Source organism: Arvicola amphibius, chromosome 13 (assembly GCF_903992535.2).
Source record: "Arvicola amphibius chromosome 13, mArvAmp1.2, whole genome shotgun sequence".
NCBI lineage: Eukaryota > Metazoa > Chordata > Mammalia > Rodentia > Cricetidae > Arvicola > Arvicola amphibius.
This window is the reverse complement of record NC_052059.1, coordinates 75,123,586-75,148,371: the sequence shown is the minus strand read 5'-3', so window position 1 is coordinate 75,148,371 and position 24,786 is coordinate 75,123,586. Positions and strand designations below refer to the sequence as shown.

Sequence of the window (24,786 nt, the reverse complement as noted above, 5' to 3'; positions counted from 1 at the left end):
TGAAGGTAAAATGAACACAAAATAAATGTACAAACTTAGGCAAAAAATTTTTTTCTATCACTCCAGAAAGTCCCCTCAAGCCCAGCCCAGTGTCAGTGTCCAGCCCCCTCCCCAGAGGCATCTATTACTTTACTTTCAGTGTGTGAAAGTAAATTATTTTACTTTCTGTATATGGCATATGTGTATATCTGTGTATGTGTGCATATGCACATGTACATGAGTGCGCTGAGGCCAGAGGTCAATGTCATGTGGCTTTCTCGATAGGGTTCCAACTTAGTTTTTGAGACAGGATCTTTCAGAAAATCTGTATTTCACTCACTGGCTAGGTTGGCTGACTAATGAGTTCCAGGAATCCACCAGTCTCTGTTCCCTCCCTGCTCCCTCCTGACACCCCTTCCCCACCCTTCCCACTCCCACTTCACTGAGCAATAGAGTACTATCACACTGTGGTGGTTTGAAAGAAAATGCCCCTCAAAGGGAGTGGCCTTGTTGGAGTAGGAGTGATCTTGTTGGAGGAAGTGTGTCACTGTGGAGACGGGCTTTGAGATCTCATGTAATCACAAGTCACACCCCGTGAGACATTATTTCCTGTTGCCCGTAAGTCAAGATGTAAGAACTCTCAGCTCCTTCTCTAGCACCGTGCCTGCCTGCATGCTGTCTTGCTTACTGCCATGTCAACAATGGACTAAACCTCTGAACTGTAAGCCACCACCACAATGAAATGTTTTCCTTTATAAGAGTCGCTGTGGTCATAGTGGCTCTTCATAGTAATAGAAACCCTAATGAAGACACACACACCAGTTTTTTGTTTGTTTATTTGGTTTTTGTTTTTGTTTTATTTGTTTTTCGAGATAGGGTTTCTCTGTAGCTTTGGGGCCTATCCTGAAACTAGCTCTTGTAGACCAGGATGGTCTCAAACTCACAAAGATCCTCCTGCCTCTGCTTCCCAAGTGCTGGGATTAATGGCGTGCGCCACCACTGCCCAGCCACACACCAGTGTTTATTCAGGTGCTGAAGTTCTGAACTCAGGTCCTCACCCTATACAGTAGGCACTTTACTGATGACCCTGTCTCTTCAAGCCTCCTGAATTCTAAAATCTTAAAATTAGTTTTGACCACTTATGAAGGACTTTGAATTGCATCACCAAGGTCTCCTGAAAGCAGGCACCCTTTTTCATTTTTGTTGGGAGTACAAGAAAATCTTATTTTGTCTCTTCTCAGCTCACTAATAGTCACATGTCCAATGAGTGACACTTCTAGCCCTGAACATCTAAGGAAGGTGTGCCTTTGGGGTCAATCACTGCCATCTCCCTTTGCTTAGATTAGACTCTTCATGCTTCAGTTGGATGTATTTCTGATGTGTCCTTTTCTCAGCTTGTCTGCTCAGTGCTCTCAAGGCAGGCTTTCTTCCACCCATTGCAGCAGGGTGAGTGAGGGCGGTCAAGGAGCGCAGAGGCTGCTCCCTCTAAGGACTATTCCTGAGACACCACCTAAAGCCCTGCCATCAGCTTTACTATAGAAAATCCTTGAAGCCATCAACTTAGAAAAGTTGGCCTAGTCCATGATGCATGATGGGTTGGCTCTGCTGATTTGGACCTGTGGGGAGACAGCTCATCATAGTGGAAACTGATCACTTTATCAACTACAAAACAAAAGAGAGGAAGAGGAGGGGCTTAGCTCTGCTCCCAATAACCTGAAGATCTCTACATCACTTATCAATAGTGCCACACTGGTAACTAAGTCTTTACCACATTTGTCTTTGTAGACATTCAGCGTCCAATCAATAGCACAGACCTACCTTGATGGGTTGCTGATAACCCTGATGTTATAGTGCATTGCAGAAGATTCAGATCAAGCCCAAACAGCAAATCAAGAGACTGTAGGCTTCTTTTTGCTTAAAATTCTGAAAAGGGTGGGGCTAGAGAGATCTCTTAGGCAGTAAAGTATATGCTACACAAGCTTAAGGACCTGAGTTTGGAGCCCTGGCACCCATATCAAAACAGGGAGTGGCCATGCACATCTGTAACTCATCACTAAGGAGGACAGGGGCAGGCAGATCCCCAGAGCTCCCTGATCAGTCAATGGAGTCAATCGATGAGCTCTGGGTTTGAGGAGAAATCCTGTTTCAAAAGATAAGGTAGAAGGTGATAATGGAAGACACTTGATGCCCAGATCTGGCTTTCACCTGCACACACACACACACACTCACACACACACAAACACACACATGCACACACAGACACACACAACTCTCAACACACAAATGCACGCACACACATGCACTGTCCCCCCCCCCCCCCACACACACACACACAATTGCGGAAACGTATACCCAGTTACTTTCTAGTATTTGCTTCAGTAAGTTAAGAAAAGGTTCAAGCACAAAAAGTGAAGTACAACTTTGTAGCTGGACTCAGAAAATTGCCAGGTACCCATTGTCTATCATAGACGGCCTTCCCCCTTGCCTGTCATCTGCAGGAGCGGCCAGAGAAGACATCCCTGTGCTGAGAGCCTAGAAGATAGGGATTGTGACTGCGGTGGCTCTCTGACCTGGTGACAGTGGCCTTAGACAGGGGTCTCTGCCTCCACCGTGGTCATAGTGGTTCCAGGGAAGCAAGAGGGTGGTTGTTTGATTAAAACAGGATTCAGTAGCTGGCGCTGGTTCAGACTTGGATTAGTTCTGACCCACAGTAGTTTATTTAGGTATATTTACAGCATAGCAAAATTTTTTCCTGATGAAACTAACTTAATCCATGTGCACAATATAAAGTTATAATATGACTGCATTGGAATTCCTTTGTAAAGTACATATGACATCTTCCTTACAACAAATTCTATAAATTGATAAGCTCATGATAGGGATCTGAAGGAGGACTTGGTGTGATCTCTGGTCTTGGCCATACATATAGTGCAAAAGTTACCAGGCTATTAATGGCTTTTAGCTCTCAGCCTTCCTGAGCAGATAACAGGTTATGCATCCCTTCTTTTGAAGGAACAGCCTTGTGTGTTTTAACATTCCTGGCTCCCCTAGTGCTTATCTGTGAGCACAAGGACTGTTGTGCCTCCCACAGCCTTAACTGCTTTCAAGTGGGTGAGGGAAGAGTAGGGGCAGCAGGACAAGGATAAATGTCATAGCTTAAGCCTGGAGACATCCTGAGCCATCAAAAGGATGGGAACATGGCTTCAGTGCCCAGTGGGATGAGCCTCATCTGCAAATCCTGGAGTCTACTGTGCCCCCTGCCTGTAGTTTGCTTACGTTAATGTGCATTGATTGGATTGGCAGATGGTCAGGATGAAAGCAAAAGACACAGGGCAGCTGAGGACTCTGCAGCCAGGAAGGAGGAGTCCCAGAGGGTTGCAGCCGGGAGAGACTCCAGGGGCTGCTAGAGATAATAGGTACGATCTCTGAGGTTGACGGGCAAGAAATAGGTGAACTGCGGCAGAGTCTAAAGAGTCACCTGGCACCAAAGGACTACAGACACTTTTGAAAACGCAGGTTAATTGTTCACAAGGCCAGAAAGTGATGGGCATTTTTCTCATGAGGCAGATGACACCAGGGAGCCCTTGCGGGTCCACTGGACAGGGCCATGTGTGCTGCATGTAGCAGAGAAAAGCGGGGCCTAACCTTGGACTCAGACATACTTCCTATACCAGAGCCTATACTTGACATTTTTATGTCAACATAGACTAGAGTCATTTGGAAAGAAGGAACTTCAATAAGAAGTCACCCCTCCCCCTTCTCCTCCCCCCTCCCCGTCCACATACCAGATCAGCTTGGTGGTATAATTTTCTTGGTAAAGCAGGAGGGCCCAGCTCACTGTGGGGAATGCCACCTTTTGGCTAATAGTCCTGGGTGCCATAAGAAAGCAGGCTGAGCTAACCATGCCGAGCAAGTCAGTAAGCAGCACCTCTCCCATGGCTTCTGCTTCAGTTCCTGCCTCTGGGATCCTGTCTTGAGTTCCTTCCTGGATGGTAGACCTACAAACTAGAAGAAAAGTGAAGTAGTTAACTCCCCCCCTAGACTTGGTTTTCATTAGGGTGTTAAAAACCTCTATTGCAAAAGGCTCACAACAGAAAATTAGTGCTTTGAATAAAAATGGCCCCCCATAGGTCATAGGGAGTCGCAGTATTAGGAGGTGTGGCCTGTTGGAGTAGGTTGTGGTTTTGTTGAGGAGGAGGTGAGTCACTAGGGGGTGGGATTTGAGTCTCAGAAACTCAATTCCAGGGCCCTGTGGCTCACTCCTACATCCTTCAGATTTCAAATGTAGAACTCTCAGCTACCTCTCCAAACCATCATTCTTGAATCAAGTTGGGAGGAACATTAGAGCTGCTCAAGACCCCAGTAATCCTCAAACCAGAGGCCATGCTGTGTAGCTGGAGAAAGTATAGGCTGTAGGGTAATGGGGTTTTCTAAAGAGCAAGTTGTCTAATGGCAATTTGGCGTGGTGTGGTGGCTAATCTTTGCTGGCTGATATTACCTGGGAAGAAGGACTCTCACCTGAGGGAACTGCCTTTATCAGATTGGCCCTGTGGCCGTTGTCTGCAAGGCATTTCCCTTAATTGCCCACTGATAGAGGAGGGCCAGCCCCACTGTACCGCCTCTTGGCAGGTGGGTTTTGGGGTGTATGAGAATGCGCTGAGCAAGCCAGCCAGCAGCACTGCTCCTCCATACTGCAGTTCCTAGGGATGGCTCTGATGGCAGTTTGTAATCTGTCAGATGAAAAGAACCTCCCCACAAGTTGCTTTTGGTCATGGAATTTATCATGGAAATAGAGAAAACAAATCAGAGAACCCATGATTTCCACACATGGTATCACACAGGAAGGGGCCATGCACCCTCTCTGCTCATTCCTGACTGCTAATAAGGTCTTAGGGCAGTCTACTTGGAAAAGACCCCTCATGCAGAAGGATTATTCCTTTTTTTCTTTTTTTAAATTGATTTTATTGAGCTATACATTTTCCTCTGCTTCCCCCCCACTCCAGCCTCTCCCTTCCCCCTCTACCCTCTCCCCATGGATGAGTAACCCTAATACCCACAATCACCAAAGACAAGTTGGAGACTGAAGCTACAGTAAGGCAGTTTCAAATGCTGGGGATGTGGGAAGCTCCACTGTCGAGAAAGGATCTTCCAAACAATGCTTCCTGAGACCATCAGCAGAGTTGGGAATGACCCAAGGGGTAAGCGCCCCTCTCCTGCTGTGACCATTAACTGTACGTGGGCATCATCCCTATTCACCAGGGACCCAGTGTGCTTCACGCTGTAGTCCCTTACCCCATCTGGACTGTAAAATAGGACTTTCAATTGGGTTGCACGGCTGCCAGCATTTGCAGCTCTAACATATTTTTACCCAGCTTGACCCAGGGAGTTTACCCTTCCCGATAAAGGTATGAACCTTCATCTGCTTGTCACGGGTGAGTTAGTGCATGGCGCCGCCATCCGCTTCTTCCACCCCGAGCTCCTGCTCTGCCAAGCAGGAAAAACCTGCTTCCCTGTGAGCATAGGCCGTCAAACCCGTCAAACCTTTTCAAGTCCTTTCTGTTTACCCCACGTTCCTGCTTCAGTCTTGCCCCATTGGGAGCCTCACGGAGGATAACTGTCAGTTTGAAAAATAGGATTCCATTAAAGGATTACCGTCTGCCTTCCTTAGTCAGGCTGGGAGATGTGGTCTAGTCTGATTGGATTTGGGTCTGGGCCACTTTCTAAGGAATGGGGAAGAGAGTATCCATTTATCACCGAGTGTGAGATGATCAGAAAGCGGTTTCATTTGGGGCTTTGTGTATAATTTGGCAATCATATTCCGAGATGTTCCCACAGGCAGGGGGTCAGCAGGGGAGATGTCTGAGTTAAGCACATCACCTGTGCCAGGGTCCAGCAACATCTGGCCTGAAGCAAGTTCATGTTGTGAAAATGAGGCCGGAGGTGCAAAAGGTAAATTAGTAGGTGATTATGTGCTGTGTACAGAACCTTACTGCAAGGAATCCTTTAAGCAGGCACCTGGTCCCTCACCCCCCGTCCCCCAGGTGTGGTAAAGACTTGGTAAGAGGACTGGTTCCCACCAGATGTGTTTCTAGGATGGGATTCTCTTTTTAAACTGAAAATTGCTTTCTGTCTGTACAGCTTGATCCCTTTCTAGCCTTTAAAAATTATTTTTAGTTTTCTGTATGTGTGTTTTTGCCTGCATGTGTGTACGTGTAACAATGCCTGTGGATGCAAGGAAGCACACCAAATACTCTGGAATTGGAGTCCTGATTTGTAAACCACCATGTGGGTGCTGGGACTAGCAATCCTAAGCTCTCCTGTAAAGGCAGCAAGTACTTGTATAACTGTGCAGGTATCTCTCCACCCCTTTTCGCTCCCCTCCCCTCCTTTCCCACTCTTTTATAGAAAGGAAAGTTTACGATATGCACCCTTTGTATCTTGTTTCTTTCACTTAGTCATGAGGAGGTTCACCCCGCCCCCATCAGCATTCCATTCATTTGTATGGCCAAAGAGTCCCATCCCTTTGTATGATGTGTCAGGGATCTTCATTTGTTCACTGACATTTTGATAGCTTCCTGACTGTGGAATGACAATTGTCATTTGTATTTGTGCTCACAATCTCCATGTATGAGAAATTTGGGTTTTCATTTCTTTGGGATACGTACCCAGGAATGGAATTGCTAAGTCATAGAGTAATTCTGTGTTTACCTTAAAACAAACAAACAAACAAACAAACCTCAGAACTTTGGGAAATCATTCTTCACAGCCCTTGCATGCACCGTTCCACCAGAATGCAGCAGAGGGTTTCAGTTTCTACCCTTCCTTGTGACACTTCTTCACCCATCTCGTTACCTACTCATCCCACTGTCTGGGAAGTCATGTCTTCTTGTGGATTTGATTTGCATTTCCCAATAGCAACTTGGTCTTCTCTCCAACTCTCTCTAACCCCAGTCCTCTGCTCTATCCCACACATGGAAGGACAGAGATGAAGAATTCTAGTCTGGAGGGAAAAAATTGTCCAGTGTTACCTCCTGACCTAAGGGAAAAATGCTTTCTCAGGTTCATAGTGTGAACATTATATTTAATGTAATTTAATTTAGATGATACAAAACATTTTGGCCCATATAGACTTAGAAAGGCAGAGAAGATGTCATAGAAATTTGGACCCAGCTCATTTAAGATACAACAGTGAAAAAAATGAAGCAAAAAACCATGCTCCAGAATCCCTACCCTTTCCTAAACTTTCCAATGGTTTGAATAGTACTAGATCTTATATATGCTATGGTTTCTCCCATGTATATCTACTTACTACCATAAGTTTAATTTGTAAATCAGACACAGTAAGAAATTAACAACAATATCTAATAATAGAAAGTGATGATGATACCATGAAATCATATGTGAGCATACATGGTCCCTCATCTCTCTTAAGAGTATCTTTGTATACTGTACTTGCCCCTGTTCCCTATCTTGGGAGAATGTCAGGTGAGCAGAAGCTTACAGGATGTGATGGAGGTGAATGGCATGGTACTCAGCTGCTGCAGGGGGGGTCGCTAGAACAGAAGAACTGCTACACCAGGACAGGCAATCTGAAAACTGGGCTCCTACGTGAGTAATGGGGGAGGAGTATGTATAGAAAGAACAAGTTAAGGGATCATGTAGTCTTGAGCAGGACAGAGCTGGATGGCAGGTGGTCCCATCATGTCACGTAGAACAATACACAACTTAAAACCTGTGAATTGTTTATTTCTGCAATTTTCTATTTATTATTTCCAGACTGCAGTTGACTGGTAGTCATGGGAAGAATAGGAAATTCTTGGAAAGCAACATTTCAAGTAAGGAGGACTCACATTATCCAATGGATGGTGCATCTACTGCTGATGATGTCAATAAGCACCATGTCATGATGTCGATGATGTAAATAAGTACATTGATTCTGAAGGGCTCATCCTTCCACTTCCCCTTTCTTCTATTCCTGAAAGGCTGATGTACAGCCAGCTCTGGTTGGCTTGGTGTGGTCTCTCAGTATAGTTAGGGCAAAATCAGCACTGAATCTAAGGCTATCCTGGGTAATTGTAACTCACACAACAATTGCATTTCATTACTTTACAGGCAAAAATGTCAATTTTAGTTCTAGAGATCAAGTAACATTTTTTAATCTTTGAATCCTTAGTGCTTGGATTATAGATAATTTTTTGTTGGCGGTCCACATACATGCATGCACACATTCATCTACTTATACATCTATAAATAAAGCATCCATATATCCTGCCACACATGCATCTATCTATCTATCTATCTATCTATCTATCTATCTATCTATCTATCTATCTATCTATCCATCTTTCTATTCATCCACCCAGGCAAGTATTTAACCATCCATCCATCCATCCATCCATCCATCCATCACCCATACACCTATTTATCCATGCATTCATCCATCTAAGCATACACACACACATCATCATCATCATCATCACCACCACCACCATCATCATCATCCATTTTCACGTGACTTCTTTGGAAAGCTAAAATGTGAAGCCAGGTATAAAACTGTAGCACTCATGTGCCCCATCACTATGTCACAGGCCCCATCTATGTGAATTTTGCATAAATTGATGCTTTGTGCTCCAAGGTGGGCTGGCACACCAAAGGTCCATTGTGCTAGTGTGAGCCTGAGATATCAGGTTTGGCAACAAGCTAGCCAGACCGTCAGAGTAAAGACAAGAATGATCTTTGGGGACTCACTAGGTTGTCTTCATTCTGTGTGAACCATTACTTTATTCCCTTGAACTTAGGTCCCTCATTCAGCCCTCTTGCTACCTTCCTCCTAAGAGACTTTGTGTCTGTACCCATTTGCTGCAGTATTGAGCAGTGGTGTGACTGCTCAGAGACTTTTAAAAACAGAAGCCAGAAGAACTGGGAGTCAGGAGCCAGGACGCCACAGAAGGTGTAATTTGTCTTGTAAGAGTTGATATATTGGATGCACTGTCCTTGATGTGGGGATGTTGAAAGGGGGTGGGACCTTTAAGGAGTAAGGCCTTACCGGGCAGTGGTAGCGCTTGCCTTTAATCCTATAACTAGGGAGGCAGAGGTAGGCAGATCTCTGTGAGTTCAGGGCTAGCCTGGTTTACAGAGCTAGTTCCAGGACAACCAGGGCTGTTACACAGAGAAACCCTATCTCGAAAAACCCAAAAAAAAAAAAATCTTATTTTTTTTTAAAGGAATAAGGCCTAGAGGGAACTCACTGACCCCCTCCTTTCCACCCATTTCCTGTCTTTCTGAAGTTGCTCATTCTCCAATGGGCCACTGCCATTGAGATGACACCCACTATGACACCCACTATGAGGGTTTCATGGTGCTGTGCTCTTGAACACTCAGAACTGTAAGTTAAGTAAGCTTTTTTAAAAAAATAAAATAAAACAAAGTACCCATCCCAGATATATTGCAATAGACAGAAAAGTTACCATTATGCAAGAACCCTTAGTATTAAGCTCCTAGACCACTAAAGCTTTCAACTAAGCTGCAAAAGGAGAGTTGGTTTCACTTATTTATGGTTGTAGTTATCACCTAAGCTAGGGAGGTATGTGCAGTGACTCTCCAGGATATATTTGCTGAATGATAAGTAGATCCATCTAGTCCTTTCATTTACAAAAAAAAAGAGGTTAACTTTTTTATTTTTAATTATGTATATGTTTGTGTGGTGGTTTGAATAAAATGGCTCTCATAGGCCCATAGGGAGTGGTACTATTAGGAGGCCTGGCCTTGTAGTAGGTGTGGTCTTGTTGGAGGAGCTATGAAACTGGAGGTGGGAGTGGGCTTTGAGGTTTCAGAAGCTCAAGCCGGGCCTAGTGGTTTACTGTGTCTCCCTGCTGCCTTTAGATCCAGATATAGAGCTCTCAGCTAGCTCTCCAGCACCATGCTTGTTGCCCTGCTTCCCACCATGACAATAATGGACTAAACCTCTGAACTGTAAGCCACCCCCAGTTAAATATTTTCCTTTATAAGAGTTTCCATGGTCATCATATTTCTTCACAGCAATAAAACCCGAACTAATACAGTTTGGGTGTCTCTGTGTGTATGCACCTGAAAGTGCAGATACTGGTAGGGACAAGAAGAGGGTATTTGATTTCCTGGGGCTGGAGTTACAGGTCGTTATTTGAGTGCTAGAACTTGAAGTCAAGTCTTTTTCTGTAAGAGTATTGCATACTCTTAACCCCTAAGTCTTCTTTCTAGGTCTTTGCATTTTGCGGCAAGGAACCAATAAGGCTCAGCAAAGGAAAATAACTTGGCCTAAGCTATTATTTATAACCAACAAATGTGAGATCCAGGGAACCAGACCAGGCTTCTGCTGTGAAGGTTAGAGCTGGGGTTTTTTTTCTGCGGCATCAGGTGGCGGGTGTCCATGGGATGCCTCTCCTGAGGAGAAGAGCCATGCACCAAATCCCTGCCCTCCCTTGGCCCCGAGCTCCAGGCACATCTGCTAATTATTAACCCAAAACAGATAGCTAAGAGGCAGAGAGGAGCCAACTAACCTTTATAGTGTGAAATGCTTTCATGAGAGGAAGGGAAGGGAAGGAGGGGATGGTGACAATAATAGTAAGGCTTATGATTTATTAAAGACCACCAACTAGCCAGACACTGCAAGCCAGCCTCTTTGCATTTGCTGTTTTTGATTATTCAGCTTTCTCATTATATATTAGTCACCATGGCCAAATGGTTCTGGATGCTACTTTAACCAACCAAAGCAATCCATCAGTCGCTTACTCAATCAAAACTTTCTATATACAATGAAACAAAACTGTGGGATGGGCCAGATACCTTAGACTTTAATATTTGCCCTCAGATTTTTCTACATGGTACAGAAAATCACAGTGCAGTCTATTATATTCACTGGAAAGGTGTGTTCTCTTTTATGTTGTATGGAATCATCCTGGGAGAGAGTTGGGGACTGCATTAGAGGGGGTGTGACCATGTGCCTCCATCCCAGGCAAATGACTTTGAGCATAGATGATAAACACCACTGCCATACCTGGCTCATTGGGACTTCCCATTACCTCCCCTCCATGGTGCCGGGACAGGGTTATGTGAGCCTGGCCTCTGATATAGGGATGATAACTGTCTTGTTTTAGACTGTTAAATTAACCTTTTTATTTTAGGCTTTTTTATTTAGTAATTAAAACATAGCCCTTTTGAATCTATATTCTATATACTTTTTAAAAAAGGTTTATATATTTACTATTTTTATGTGTATGTATGTGTCCTTGCATGAGTTTATATACACCATGAGAATGCCCATAGAAGCCGGAAGAGGACATCTAACCTCCTAGCATTGGAGTTACAGGCAATTGTGAGCAGCTGTGTGGGTGCTGGCAACTGAACTAGGGTCCTCTGCAAGAGCAGTAAGCCCTGTTAATCACTCTTAACCACTGAGCTTTCTTTCCAGCCCCATTGGATTTATATTCTAGATATATTTAGTATTTGTTTTAGATACTTCCTATATTATTATTATTATTTTACCTATCAGCTAACTTTTTAAAACATGATCAACATTTTGGTGATTTGTGAGTTTTGTGACATCTTTTGAGAGAACCTCTATCTGAAGATTATTTCAAAAAGTGTTATGTGGAACTCTTTTTCATGGTAGCTACAAACGCAGAGCCTTAAGCATGTTAGACAAGAACTCTAGCACTGAGCTGCATCCCCATCCTCTCCTCTAGGTAGTTGGTTTTTTTAGTGTGTGTGTGTGTGTGTGTGTGTGTGTGTGTGTGTGTGTGTGTGTACATTACATGCATGTGGGTACCCATCAAGGCCAGAAGAGGGCATCCGATCTCTTGGAGCCAGAGTGACAGGTGGTTCTAAAGCACCAGACTTGGGTACTAGGAGCCAAACTTAGGTCTTCTGCAGGAGCTGGAGCCACTCTTAACTACCCAGCCATTTGCCAGGCCCAAGAATTAAAAAAAATATATATGGTTTACATTTAAAACTTTTAGTCCATCAGGAACTTATTTTGATGTAACTTGTGAAGTTGGCTTTCAACTTAGTCCCTTATGACATTCCAATTGCACATATTGGAACATCTTTCAAAATGACTGGTTTGAGCCACACCTGCATAGCAGATAAACTCCGTGTGTATCTAGGCTTACCTCTGGGCTCTGTTCTGCTCCATGACTGTTGGTCTATAAGGAACCACACTGTTTTGATTATTGTAAGTTTAGGACAAATGCATTTGGAAATCTGAAAGGACTCCACTCTTCATTTTTCTACATAATCTTCCAAGCTATTTTCATTTGCCTGTTTTGTTTCCCAGATAAACTACAGAATAAGTTGTTTAGTCAAAAGAAATTGTGCTGATAGTTCGGTCAGAATTTTTTTGAATGAGAACTTGAAATTTCTATAACACCGAGACTTTGTATTTCTGGGAGTATGTATTTTTAAATTATTTAAGCATTATTGAAATTTCTAAGAGAGACTTAACATTGCTGTCTTTTTAGAGAGATCTTGCACTGTACTTGTAAATTTATTCTTATTTTTTTAAATCCTTTTTATTCTTACTACAAATGACTTTTTTTCTTCCAGGATATTCTCTTAATCCTCTGTGGTTTGTATAAGAAGCTATTCAAATGAATTTTCCTTTTGCTCCTAAAGTTTTTTGGGCTTATAATCAAATCATAGCAAATCAGATTAAATTTGCTTCCTCTTTTTAAATACACTTTCCTCTCATTTCTCCCTGTCTAATTGCATTGGCTTGTGCTTCCAGAACAATGCTGACAGTGAAGGAGGGAGTGTGTTACAGGAGGCCCATGGGGAAAGGCAGTGACCCTAGCCTGGAAGGTCTTCCTAGGAGTTGGACAGAAGGCTCAGCAGTTAAGAGCACTTGGAGAGGACCTGGGTTGGGCTGCCAGAACCAACAAGGAGGTCTACAACCACCTGTAACTCTAGTTCCAGGGGATCTGATACTGTCTTCTAGCCTTTGTGGGCATTGCATGCATGTGATATATGACCATCCTTTCAAGTGCATACACATACACATAAAATAAATACACAAATTAATATTTTATAAAAATTTAGTTTTATTTATATGATTTTGCCTGCATGTATGTATGAGTACCATGTATGTAGAGTGCCAGCAGAAGACAAGTTATCAGACACCCAAGAACATACAGTTGTGAGCTACCATGTAAGTGCCGGAATTGAACCTGGGTCCTCCTGAGGAGCAGCCAGTGTTCTGAACCTCTGAGACATCTCTCCAGCAAACAAATACTTCCTTTTAAAAAGGTTTTCCTCGCACCCTTGCCCTGTCTCACACACAGTCTGTGACCCTCGCCTGCAACTGTGCACCTGTGTCTCTATGGGAGCCTTCTCAGCTTGGTCGTTCACCTTCCTGGACCTGGGGGGAGTTGGGAGGACCTTGGTCTTAGCATAGAGTGGGGAACCCTGATGGCTCCTTGGCCTTGAGAGGGAGGGAGGGGAGGTATGGGTGGAGGGGAGGGGAGGGAAGGGGGAGAAGGAGGGGAGAGAAGGGGGAGGAGGAGGGGAGGGAGGGGGGAGGAGGAGGGAAGGAGATGGAAATTTTTAAATATAAAAAAAATAAACCATGAGGGAAAAAAAAAGATATATGAGAAAAAAAAAGGTTTTCCTCGCACCCTTGCCCTGTCTCACACACAGTCTGTGACCCTCGCCTGCAACTGTGCACCTGTGTCTCTAAGCACTGCATCCAAGATCCCAACAACTTCAGGTTAGAAATGGTCTAAAATGTTGTTCCTGTACTGGATGCAGACACTGACTTGTCCTTTCGTTTTTACAGCATTTATGTTTCTGAGCACCATAGAGTATCTAGACATGACTCCAAGCATACAGGTTCTGTGCTTACACACTGCACCATGTTATAGGGAACTTCAACACTCAAGGTTTCAATGTTCACAGAAAGTCCTGGAGCAATGGGAGGTCCCCCCATGAGCACTGAGGAAGGCCAGATTTTCTTCCTTATAATATTAATTACAATAATTAACATCCACTTCCCTGACAGGATTATGGGAGCCCCGCCCTCTCCCTCTGCTGTTTCTCTCAACCTATGCCTGACCTGTCATACAGGACAAACACACACCCCTTGTCAAGTCACTGAGAGATCTCCTCAGACTGTGTCATTTGGAAGGACGCTCTTTGCGATACCTGTCCATCATCTTTGACAGCGCTCCCTGTTGAAAACTGTTTCCTGTTGGCGCAGGAGCTTCACCCTTTCATCCAAACCCCTGCAAATGTGTCTGTCCCCATTGTCACTTTGAACATTTGGAAGAGGATCCAGAGAGGCTAAGAGACTGGTTCAGTTTATGAATGGCAGAGTTGTATTGCATCACCGGCTTCTGGTTCTTTCCACTGGGCTGGGCTGCTTCTTAAGTAACTATCCCTTAGAGGGCAGCAGCCGTGAAGACTTCCCACATTGATAATAGACCATGACTTTCTTCAGAGCTGCTTAACTGGGGGGCAAGAGGGAGGGAGTGAGAGATGTCTTGCCCTCAGAAGGTGTTCTCGACTTAGCCCTAGCACATGAAAGGTAGATTTGCGCAAAAACTGGCAAGGCAGGAAGGGCTTTGGGTGGGGAAACTGGCAAGGTGGGGGTGTGACAAAGATAGAACGTGCAGCAAGCAACCTGGACTTCCCTTTGTGTATTACCCGCACTGCAGACCTCACTGCTGGGGCCAGAGCCTCTGGAAACAATGATACAGATTTGGTGACATTGTAGAATGACTCAGACCTGGCACACAGCTCACTGGATGCTTGGTAGCCCTCCCTGCGCACACAACAGAGGGATGTTTCAAGAAAGATTAAGGAACACCCAGTCTATCTCTCAAGGGATCCATGTTCTCAAGAGAGAAATAATAGCAGCTACTGTGTACTTGGCCCCCACACTCTCTAGAGTATGTCAAGAGTTAGCTCTGAGAACCTTTAGAAATGGAGCCTTGGAGATTCATGAAATTGCAAGGTCCCATCTACTTACTAATGTCAGGATCTGGGATTCCAATCTAGGAACTCTGATGCTTATGGTCTCCATGGTTAAATGCAGCAGAGAGCAAGTCCAGGGTAGTATCCTGGATTTCAACAGGACAAAATGAGGGGAGGCTACCTCCCAGGTTAATTGAAAAAGGTATTAGGAAAGGCGCCAGGGAGGCGACTGGCTCACCAAGGAGAGGGTAAACAGTTTGGTCTGGCAGTAAGGAGAGATGAGCAGGATTAACCCAGGCTCTGCATTAAGGTTAGCTTCTGAGTCAGCAACACCAAAGACCATGCTCCCTGAAGGGTGACCTTGGTAAATTATGATGCCGATAAAATTTAACTTACTCGTCACTAGCCACTCAGGGCCAGGCTGAATTCTGATCTCACAGAGAGTGTTTACCCTGTTCTCTTATTCCCCAGCCTACTTCTGTTAGACCCTGTCAAGCTCGTGCCCCATCCCCCACCCCTTGTGTGCCCTAGGGAGTTTATGTGTCCTTAGATATTCCCAGAGCTTGCCACGCTGTCTGTGAAGAACTCATTAATGTGGACATCCAAAAGGAGGGTCCCCCAGCGTCGCTGAAAAGCTGCAGGTTCAGGAAGATACCGAGTGAGTCTTGCTTATGACTTCGAGTTTCCTAGGTCCTGGTATAAGACCTTAGCACATCACTAATTCCTCTCTCCAGAGAGAGCTAAATGGAATGGCCACCCTGCATCACAGCTCTCTGCTGCAGACTTTAATCAGACTGGAAAGTCTTCCAGGGCTCTGGCTTTCCAAAGGACTGGCTACCTCCCTTTCCCGTCTCCATCAATAGCTCCTTAACACGTAAGCCAATATCCTGGTGAATGTCGCTGTGAAACTGAACCTGATGCCCCCTGCCTGGCCCTAATCCGTCTCAGTCTCCGGCTCAGAGCTGACCCTGCACTGACCCCCTGTGGCTAGGTCTGAAAATGACTTGGCTGGAAAGTAGCAACTCATACCAACCCAGGGATGAAAGGGCCTGAATGTGAGACTGCTGCCCTTCGGAATCTGGATCCGTTTAAACTAGGTGCCAAGTGAGCTGTAAATACGCACACGCGCGCGGCCTGGAGAAGGTGAAAACCCAGTCAGGGATCATCATGACAGGAGAGGGTGATGCTACAGATTATAGAGTAACAGTGGCAATCAGCTCCCTCAAGTTTCCCGAGGGGAAGGGTGCCAGGAACTCCCTGACCCCAGCCCTTTAACCTTCCATTTGTGTGTGCGCTGGCCCATGAAGGCACACATGTAAACTAGAGGCTGACATCAAGGTGACCCTCTCTCATTGCCTGGGTCTTTTCTTTTCAGCTAGAGTTGCTGGCCAGGGAGCCCCAGGGTCCATCTGTCTCCTTCCTCCAACAGTCGGATCCCAGAGCAGCACGTCGTGCCTGGCTTTTTACGTGAGCACTGGGGATCTGAACTCAGGTGCTCACATCTGCTCATCGGGCGTTTATCTACTGAGCCACCTCCTAGTTCTATCCCAAAGAAAAGGAATCCTACATAAGCATCATGTGTACGCACACCCTGCACATATGGACCAACCTCTCATTTCCCTGGTCAACGTCCTTCTACTTCTACTTCTGAGACAAATGATGACCCTGCGAGGCTCTGCTTGCTGAGCAGTTTATCCAAAGGGACAGGGTTCCAACAGATGGGCACAGCCCTTGACCTGACCTTCAAAAGTACTCGTCACTGTTGCCACCTTACACTCGCTTGAGGAACCAAAAATAGTGCCTCTCTTGTCACCCAAAGAGTCTACACAATATCCAGGATCATCCCTAGCTCTCCACTGCTTTGCAGTCTCCCTCTTCCCTTTGTCCACTTGGGTTTTCTTTCTTCTTTCTCTCCCCCTCTCCTTCCCCCTTCCTCTTCCATCCCATCATCCTCATCTTTTTCCTGACTCTTCTCTCCTGTTTCTCCTTTTGTATTAGTTAATATTTTTTGTTGTTGTTGTGACCAAATACCAGACAAGAAGTGGTTAAGGGAGGAGAGCTTTGTTTTGGCTCACAGTTCAGGGGACATGTTCCGTGGTGCTCACAGTGTGGCAGCAGGACCTCTCACATCCTGAGCAGAGCGAGAAGCAGAGAGAGATGAACGCTGGTGCTCAGCTGCTATTCCCTTCTTCTTCAGTCTAGAGACTGGTGCTGCTCACAGTCAAAGTGGCTCCTTCCTCCTTAGAAAATTCTCCCTCCAAACACTATCATGGCCATGCTCAGAGGAGTGTCTCCTGGGTGATTCCAAACCCAGTCAAGTCGACAATGAGATCAATCACCACCCTACCCACCCCTTCTCTCTCCTTTCTTTCTCTTCGTTCTGCTCTCCTTTCCCCTCTTCTCTCTCCTTCTTCTCCCCCTCTTTGTCTATCCTATTATTGTCTTTCTCCTTCCTAGCTCATCCCCTTACCTTTTCTCCAGCCCAGGACTTGCTCATGTCTAAGCTGCCCTCTTCTCAGGGTACCTAGAGCATTCAGAGATCACCATCTCCTCATTTCTCCCTCTGCTTTTTCTTTAGTTTTTTTTTTCCTGTGAACAATGACCCCTTCTCTCTTAGGGGGAGTGTGTCTAACTCTGGGGACTGGTTCTTCTCTGTTGTCTTTCTGAGATACCAGGTCTAGGCTTGGAACACACACAGACCCTCGGGTAGTACTAACCAACATACTGCTGATAATTTTTGTTTTAAAAGATTCTTTCTGGTTGAAGAAATAAAAATATAGAAATATAGAATATGAAGAAAAAGCAGTATAAGAAACAAGCAGAAGACATGTAATCAGGAGGCATTGGAATATGGCTTGCAAGTGTTGATAAAAGGTTCTGTTTGCATGTGCATGTGTGTATGTATATAGTGTGGCGTGTGCGTATGTGTGTAGGTACAGTCTTGTGTGGTGTATGCAGATATGTGTGTTATGTAGTGTGTGTATGAGTGGGGTATGTGTGTCTATGTGGTATATATGTGGCGTATATGTTTGAGATGTGTTTGTGGTGGTTTATGTGTGACTTTGAGGTATACATATGGTTCTTTGGATCCAAGGCACAATTAGGTTCATTAAGCTCTTTGTTGACCACTTGTGTGTGGGCATATCTACACAGTCCTTAAATCATCCTCATTTGGAATTCTTTCTTCTTTGGACAGTGTAACAAGTACATAGTAATGATGGGGCCAATGCTGGAATACTAATACATTTTTCAGACCGTAGGCTTATATGTCCTATCCAAGTCACATCTTGATGACAAGTGATCCCCTCAAATCACTCATCTCTCAACATCTCCACATGAGGGCTAATTGTCAAGAACTCCTGCCTAGAAAGGCCACTTGGAACAATTTAAGGACAATTATACAGACATGAGCAGCCACTGAGCACAGTTCCCTAGCCTTGAACACATGGTGAGTGAGATGTAGCATGGGGAATGAGGCTCGGAAACAGATCTTCAAGTTTCACTTGCCCATTGTCCACTTATACAAAGTCCTGTGGCTACCGCAGATGCAGGGGAATATGCAGAGATCTGAAGATGCTCAGAATCAGAGGAGTGACCAGGGCCAGCCCCGAGTAAAAGCGTCTTTGTTGTGTAGCTTGTGTGCTTAGCTTTGGCTCTCCTCTGCGTCTTTGCTTACTGCACCAGCTCTCTCCACTTTGCTTTCCTTATGACTCTTAAGTCGAAGAACACCAAAGCTCTGCCTCCATTCTGTTTGTGATAGAATCTAAAATTGGTTCTCACATTGAAAGGCAGAAGTAGAGACCCTTCAACATCTCTAATGTCTACTCAGAAGGCCAGCCAGGGTCCCTGCTAGGCTTGGCTACACAAGGCCCTGACAGCAACCTGAGAAATTAATTGAACTTCTGTTGGACAATTGTCTGCCCGGGCAATTCTCCAGCCCCCTGTGGCTTTTGCATTTGTCTTGGAAAAGGACCAAGCTGGAGTGGAGTTTGACCAGAGTAGGTAGAACTGACTCATCAGAGCCAACCAGGGCAGGCACTAGGATCCCAAAAGGAAAAGAGCAGGTGGGCAGGGAGAGAAATTACAGAGCATCAATGAAGATCAACTTTGTTAGGAAAGATGCACAGTCACAACCTAGCAGGGAGAACTGTCAGCCATAATATACAACAGTTCCTAGGAAGATGAGCTTGGGCATCCATCCATATACTACGAAGACGAATCCTTTTCCTCCACAGGGTGGGTCACTTGGATCTCTCCCAGCAAGCAGAAACCAGGCCATAGAATCAGATCTGTTTATACCATCTAGATATCTTTTGTCCAGCAAGCAGGGAGCATAGGGGGGGATATGATTATCTTTCTGTTTACCACTGTATGGTGGTCCTCTGAGAAGGAAACACCAGTGACTCCATACTTTTCTTTATTTGTATTTTGCTTTGGGTATCAAAGAGGACCCCTTTCCCCCCACTCTTGAAATTGCTTCAGAACAAATCAGAGAGGAGGGTAACAGCAGGTATGACATTTGCTCTAGCGTGGCCTAGGGTATGAAGAGCAGTGTAAGGATGAAGGCTGCCGAATGGAGAGCTTGTCAGTAGAAAGGAATGAATGCATGCTTAGGAAATTCAACTGTCAACTTGTAGGAGTGAGCACAGACTTAAGTAGCTATGAAAAGAATATATATATATATATACGTATATATATATGTATATATACGTATATATATATATATATGTACATATATATTTAAATTGGGGATCCATAGCAGGGATCTGCCAGTATATGAATCAGGGCAATGGTTAGGGTCGACACTGCTAACTTCTAACAATTAGTAGATTTTTGTGAAGGTACCATGGCTCCCTTAGAGTCTTTGAGTCTTTGGGGTTCACACGGGACTGGAGAAGGAAGTGGAGCCTTATTTACTGTATTCTCAGTCTGCCATACCCTGTCCCTCTGCCCTGTCCTATATAACCACCAAATCACCACAAAAATGATCAAGATCCATTCTGTTCCAGTGTAAGACTTGGCCCCTGGAACAGGGAGGCCCAAGTCTTCATATCACAACTTGACTCGCTATCCACAGGAACAGAAAGTCCTTTAGGTGTGCATTGTGACACCTCCTTCATACCCTACTTCATGTGTTTCTATAGAGTTGAACAACACTCTCAGGGATTTCACCACAGAACCCTAACAGATCCTGACATCACTTGGCCCAGATATAACCCAACCAATAGACCAGCATGGTACCCACGAGCATCACTGTTCAGGACAGAGATCCGAGAACCTTCTCTGGAGCCTCTGACCTAAGCACTTGCTCATCTCTCTGTCCCCCCAGGTCAGGGCCTATCAATGTCTGCTTGCACCTCACTTACATCCCATTTCATCTCCAGGGGAAAGATGCTGCCTTCTTCCTACACCCTTCCTTTTCATCTGTCACAATGCTTGATGCGGGTCTAGTAGTCAGGTCTCGTTAAGGATGATGGGGATGGAGGAGAAGAGAAAACACTAGGATCTGGTTGGCCTGCGTCTAGCTGGAAGAACATATGGGGGCGGCAAGAAGTAGAATTAAAACCTACAGATGGGAACTGAAGGAGGGCAGTTTCTAGGTCAGGATAAAGACAAAAACAGCTCCAATGTTAGGAGCCAAGTGGCCTTTCAAGTGGCTGTCTCTAGAAAAATCTGTCACCCCAGCGTAACCACCACCTGCAGCAGCATCTCTGAGCTAAACATCTCTCTAAGCATGTCATGGGCACTCTCTCTATTAGTGTCCTGTCCACTTATTGACACCTTATTTTTTTCTCCCAGGCCCCTTCTCCTCATCCTCTACCCCTTTAGCTGTTCATCGCAGAAGCTCAGGGAAAAGAGCACAAGGAGGTGAGGTCTGAGCAGAGGGCGAAGAAGGTGAGGAGATGCATATTGAACTGCTGTGATTAAAAGATAAAGGATTTTCCAGCAGCAAAAATAAATTTCCTATCTTATGTCTGACATCTACTCATCCTCAGTCAAGGAGAGGATAAAATAAATCACTGGGCCCCATGGTGCCGTCTGAACTCCTTGGCCTCACACAGCGTGAGATATCCCACCACTAGTGCCCTTTCTAGCACCCCTCTACCAGCCCACACAGAAATCTAGGTATAGAAGAGAGTCATTTACAAGTTTATATGAAACTGAATTTTCCCTTCCTTTTTCAGGAGAATATTTTCCTCCAAACTTGATATCTCATCCTTCAATGGAAGTCTTTGTTCTTATTAAATGACTTTATATTTCAGAGTGCAAGTTGGGGGCATTTGGGGAAGATCATCAGGAGGCTGTGTTCCCTTTTAGCCATGCTATCTGCCAGAATAAATCAGAGTAGACTGGGGGTGGAGGACGGCGGCTGATGAGTACAGAGTTTCAGTTTGGGAAGGTGAAAACCTTCAGGAAGTAGATGAGGATGATGGTTCAAAAGCATTGCAAGGAAACTCATTGCCATTGACTCACACACTTCCGTTTTAAAGCGCTGAGGACCAAAGGGAAGAGAAGAAACAGAGGCTGAATTTGTTGACAGGAAGAGTGGCTAGTGGGAACAACAATGAAGAATCTTTAGATTGCTTCCTCAGACGGTGCTTGATGAAATGCCAAGAGTATTAGCCTACTGTCTTTGATGAACACTAAGACTGAAAGCAACTTGGGAAATAAAGAATTTACAAAATATTTGGGTTATAAATGCTAATCATAGCTCATAATGAAGGGAAGCCAGAGCAGGTACTCAGGCAGGAGCCTGGAGACAGGAGCTGAAGCAGAGACCATGGAGGAGTGGTTTGTTCAACTTACTTTCTTATATAACTCAGGACCACTTGCCAGGCATGGTGCCACTCTTACTGATCTGGGTCTTCCCTCAGCAGTCATTAACAAAGAAAAAAACCCTACAGACTTGTCTGCAGGCAGTCTGATAGAGGCAATCCCTCAGTTTGGATTCCTTCTTACCATATGACTCTAGCTTTTGTATTGCTGACAATCAAATAAACAAAACCAAAAATACCAAATATAACTAACTAGTACAGATACCATCCCAAAGAAGAGTTGTCAGTGTGTTGACTAGGGTCATAGACTCAGGAGCTTTGACTTAATGGCTACTCTTCTGAAAATTATTCATCTGCCTCTACATGTGAAAAATGCTAACGGCATTGTAGCAATGCCAGGGACAATAGGAGGCTGACCTTGGAAAGACCCCAGGTGTTTATTTAGGGGAAGTTGTTAAGATGCTATAGTGCTATACCGTGGAATACAGTGTAACTGTGTATGTATGAAAGGGAGGGAGACAGGGAGGAAGAGAGGAAAAAAGGGAGAGAAAGAGAGAGAGAGAGAGAGAGAGAGAGAGAGAGAGAGAGAGAGATCCTTCATATTAATCTTCAAAAGTCTCCAATTGGACTGCACATAGTTAAGAGTTACACAGTAAAAGACAGCCAAGAGCAAAGAGGTGTCAGCAGAATGTGACCTTTGTGTGAGAAATGGGGACACAATGAGTGTGTACATTTGCAGAAAGAAACACTGGAGGTAAGCAGAGTTAAGGCAAGCAGCCATGGAAGAGGACTCTGGGAAAGAGAGGAAGGTATATGATGGCCAAAGTGTGAGGTGAACTCAACTCTCATTGCATAATCACCTACATAGAATTTCTGGGAAAAAATGATAGAATAGCCTCCTTTAAAATTTTTTGAGGTCACAATCCAATTAAATTTTTCCCCTCCATTTTCTCCCTCGAAACCCTCTCACATACCATTCTCTCCCACTCTTCTTCAACTTTATGGCCTCTTTGTTATTGCCTGCACATACGTATGGGTATAAACACACATTCTTAAATTTAACTTGTTCAGTGTATACAATGTTACTTGTATGTTTGGTTTCAAGGCTGACCATTTGACACTGGACAACCAATTGGTGTGGCCTTTGCTGGGAAGGACCACTTCTCCCACTCCCACCTTTCCTCTGTTGCCCACAGTCCTTTCCGTAGGGTTGAGGCCTTGTGGGCTTTTCCCCATCCAGTTTGGCATGTCCATTTGGATCTTCTTGTTCAGTTCCCATTTGGTCAGTCAGGTTGGTAAGACTTCAGAGTGCAGCTTCTGATATTGCTAGGACACACACTTTCACAGCAAACTCCCTGTCCCTCTGGCTCTTACAATCTTTCCACCCTCTCTTCCACAATGTTCCTGGAATGTTTTGTAGATGTAGCCATTGGGACTGGGTTTCACAAATTTGCATTTGATTTGTTGTGATTTCCTGTACTGGACTCTATCTGTTGCAAAGATAAGTGTCCTTGATGAGGGGTGTAGATCATACTCATCTGTGGTATAATGACAAATGCTTATACATTGTTGTTAGAAATTATGCTGGTTTAATCAATTAGTGCTTGTAGATTCCCCTCTGGTAACCATGATTTAATTAGCACTGAGTAGTTAGCTAGGTTTTCAGTACCAGATGTGGTTTTTCTCTCATTGAGTGGGTCTTTAATCCAATGAGAGAGCTGTTGGTTACAGCCAATGTATGTGTGCCAGTATTGCACCCTCAGAGTTATCCTGCCATGCTAGTCAAGTATATTTTTGTCTCTATCGTACCTTTCATTGAATATATGTTTATATGAATAATGTTTAAGTTTTCAGCAATGAGCAATAAAATTTCCTGCAGTAATCTTTGAAGTTTCCAGAAAGAAGAAGGGCCCTACAACAATGACTCCACCTGGTAGCTATGACATCATGATGCTGATAGCACTACTTTAAGATTGGTTTTGGGTACCAGCTGCTCAAGATGGTTTCAACTTGGTTAGTTGAATGGTGCACCTTCGCCTTTCCACTCTGCCGTTCCCCCGCACGGGAGGCAGACATGGCGCCCAGCCAGAATGGCATGATCTTGAAGCCCCACTTCCACAAGAACTGGCAGCGGCGAGTGGACACTTGGTTCAATCAGCACGCGCAAGATCCTCAGTCGCAAGGCCCGGCAGGCGAAAGCGCGCCATATTGCCCAGTACCCTGCGTCCGGACCCATCAGGCCCATGGTGAGGTGCCCCACAGTGCGCTACCACACCAAGGTCCGAGCTGGCCGGGGCTTCAGTCTGGAGGAACTCAGGGTGGCTGGTATCCATAAGAAAGTGGCTCGCACCATCGGCCTCTCCGTGGACCCAAGGAGGCGAAACAAGTCCACGGAGTCCCTGCAGGCCAACGTGCAGCGCCTGAAGGAGTCCAGCTCCAAGCTCATCGTCTTCCCCAGGGAGCCTTCCGCTCCAAAGAAGGGAGATAGTTCGGCTGAAGAACTTAAATTGGTCACTCAGCTAACAGGACCTGTGATGCCCATCCGGAATGTTTATAAAACGGAGAAAGCCAGAGTCATCACAGAAGAAGATAAGAACTTCAAGGCTTTTGCCAGTCTTCGTATGGCCCCAGGCCAATGCCCGGCTCTTTGGCATCCAAGCAAAGAGGGCAAAGGAAGCTGCAGAGCAAGATGTTGAAAAGAAAAAGTGATATGCTTTTGGAATATTGCAATAAATTTTCCATAAAGTAAAAAAAAAAAACCCCAAAGCCAAAAACAAAAACAATAACAACAAACAAAACAAAACAACAACAGCAAAAAAAAAAAAAAAAAATGGTGTACCTTCTTACAATGTTCTGGCCAGAACTTCAAATGAGAACTTCAGAAAAACACTAATGACTACTCAGAGACTATTTGCAATTATACCAGACAGTAATGTTAAAACTTAACCATCTCTTTAGTTTTACAGGATCCCATAGAAAGGACATCACCCCCATGACATCTGAAAGTAATTCTAGAAGACCACAGCCCTTCTCCCAACAAAGTTTGTCCTCATGGTTAGGAACATCAATTAGGGGTTGATTATAACTA

General features: G+C 44.7%; 1 pseudogene; it reads left to right on the top strand.

Annotated features, from left to right (window-relative positions):
- Positions 1 to 23,772: 23,772 nt before the first annotated feature.
- On the top strand, positions 23,773 to 24,407 carry LOC119800457 (annotated as a pseudogene).
- The last annotated feature ends 379 nt before the right edge of the window (positions 24,408 to 24,786 follow it).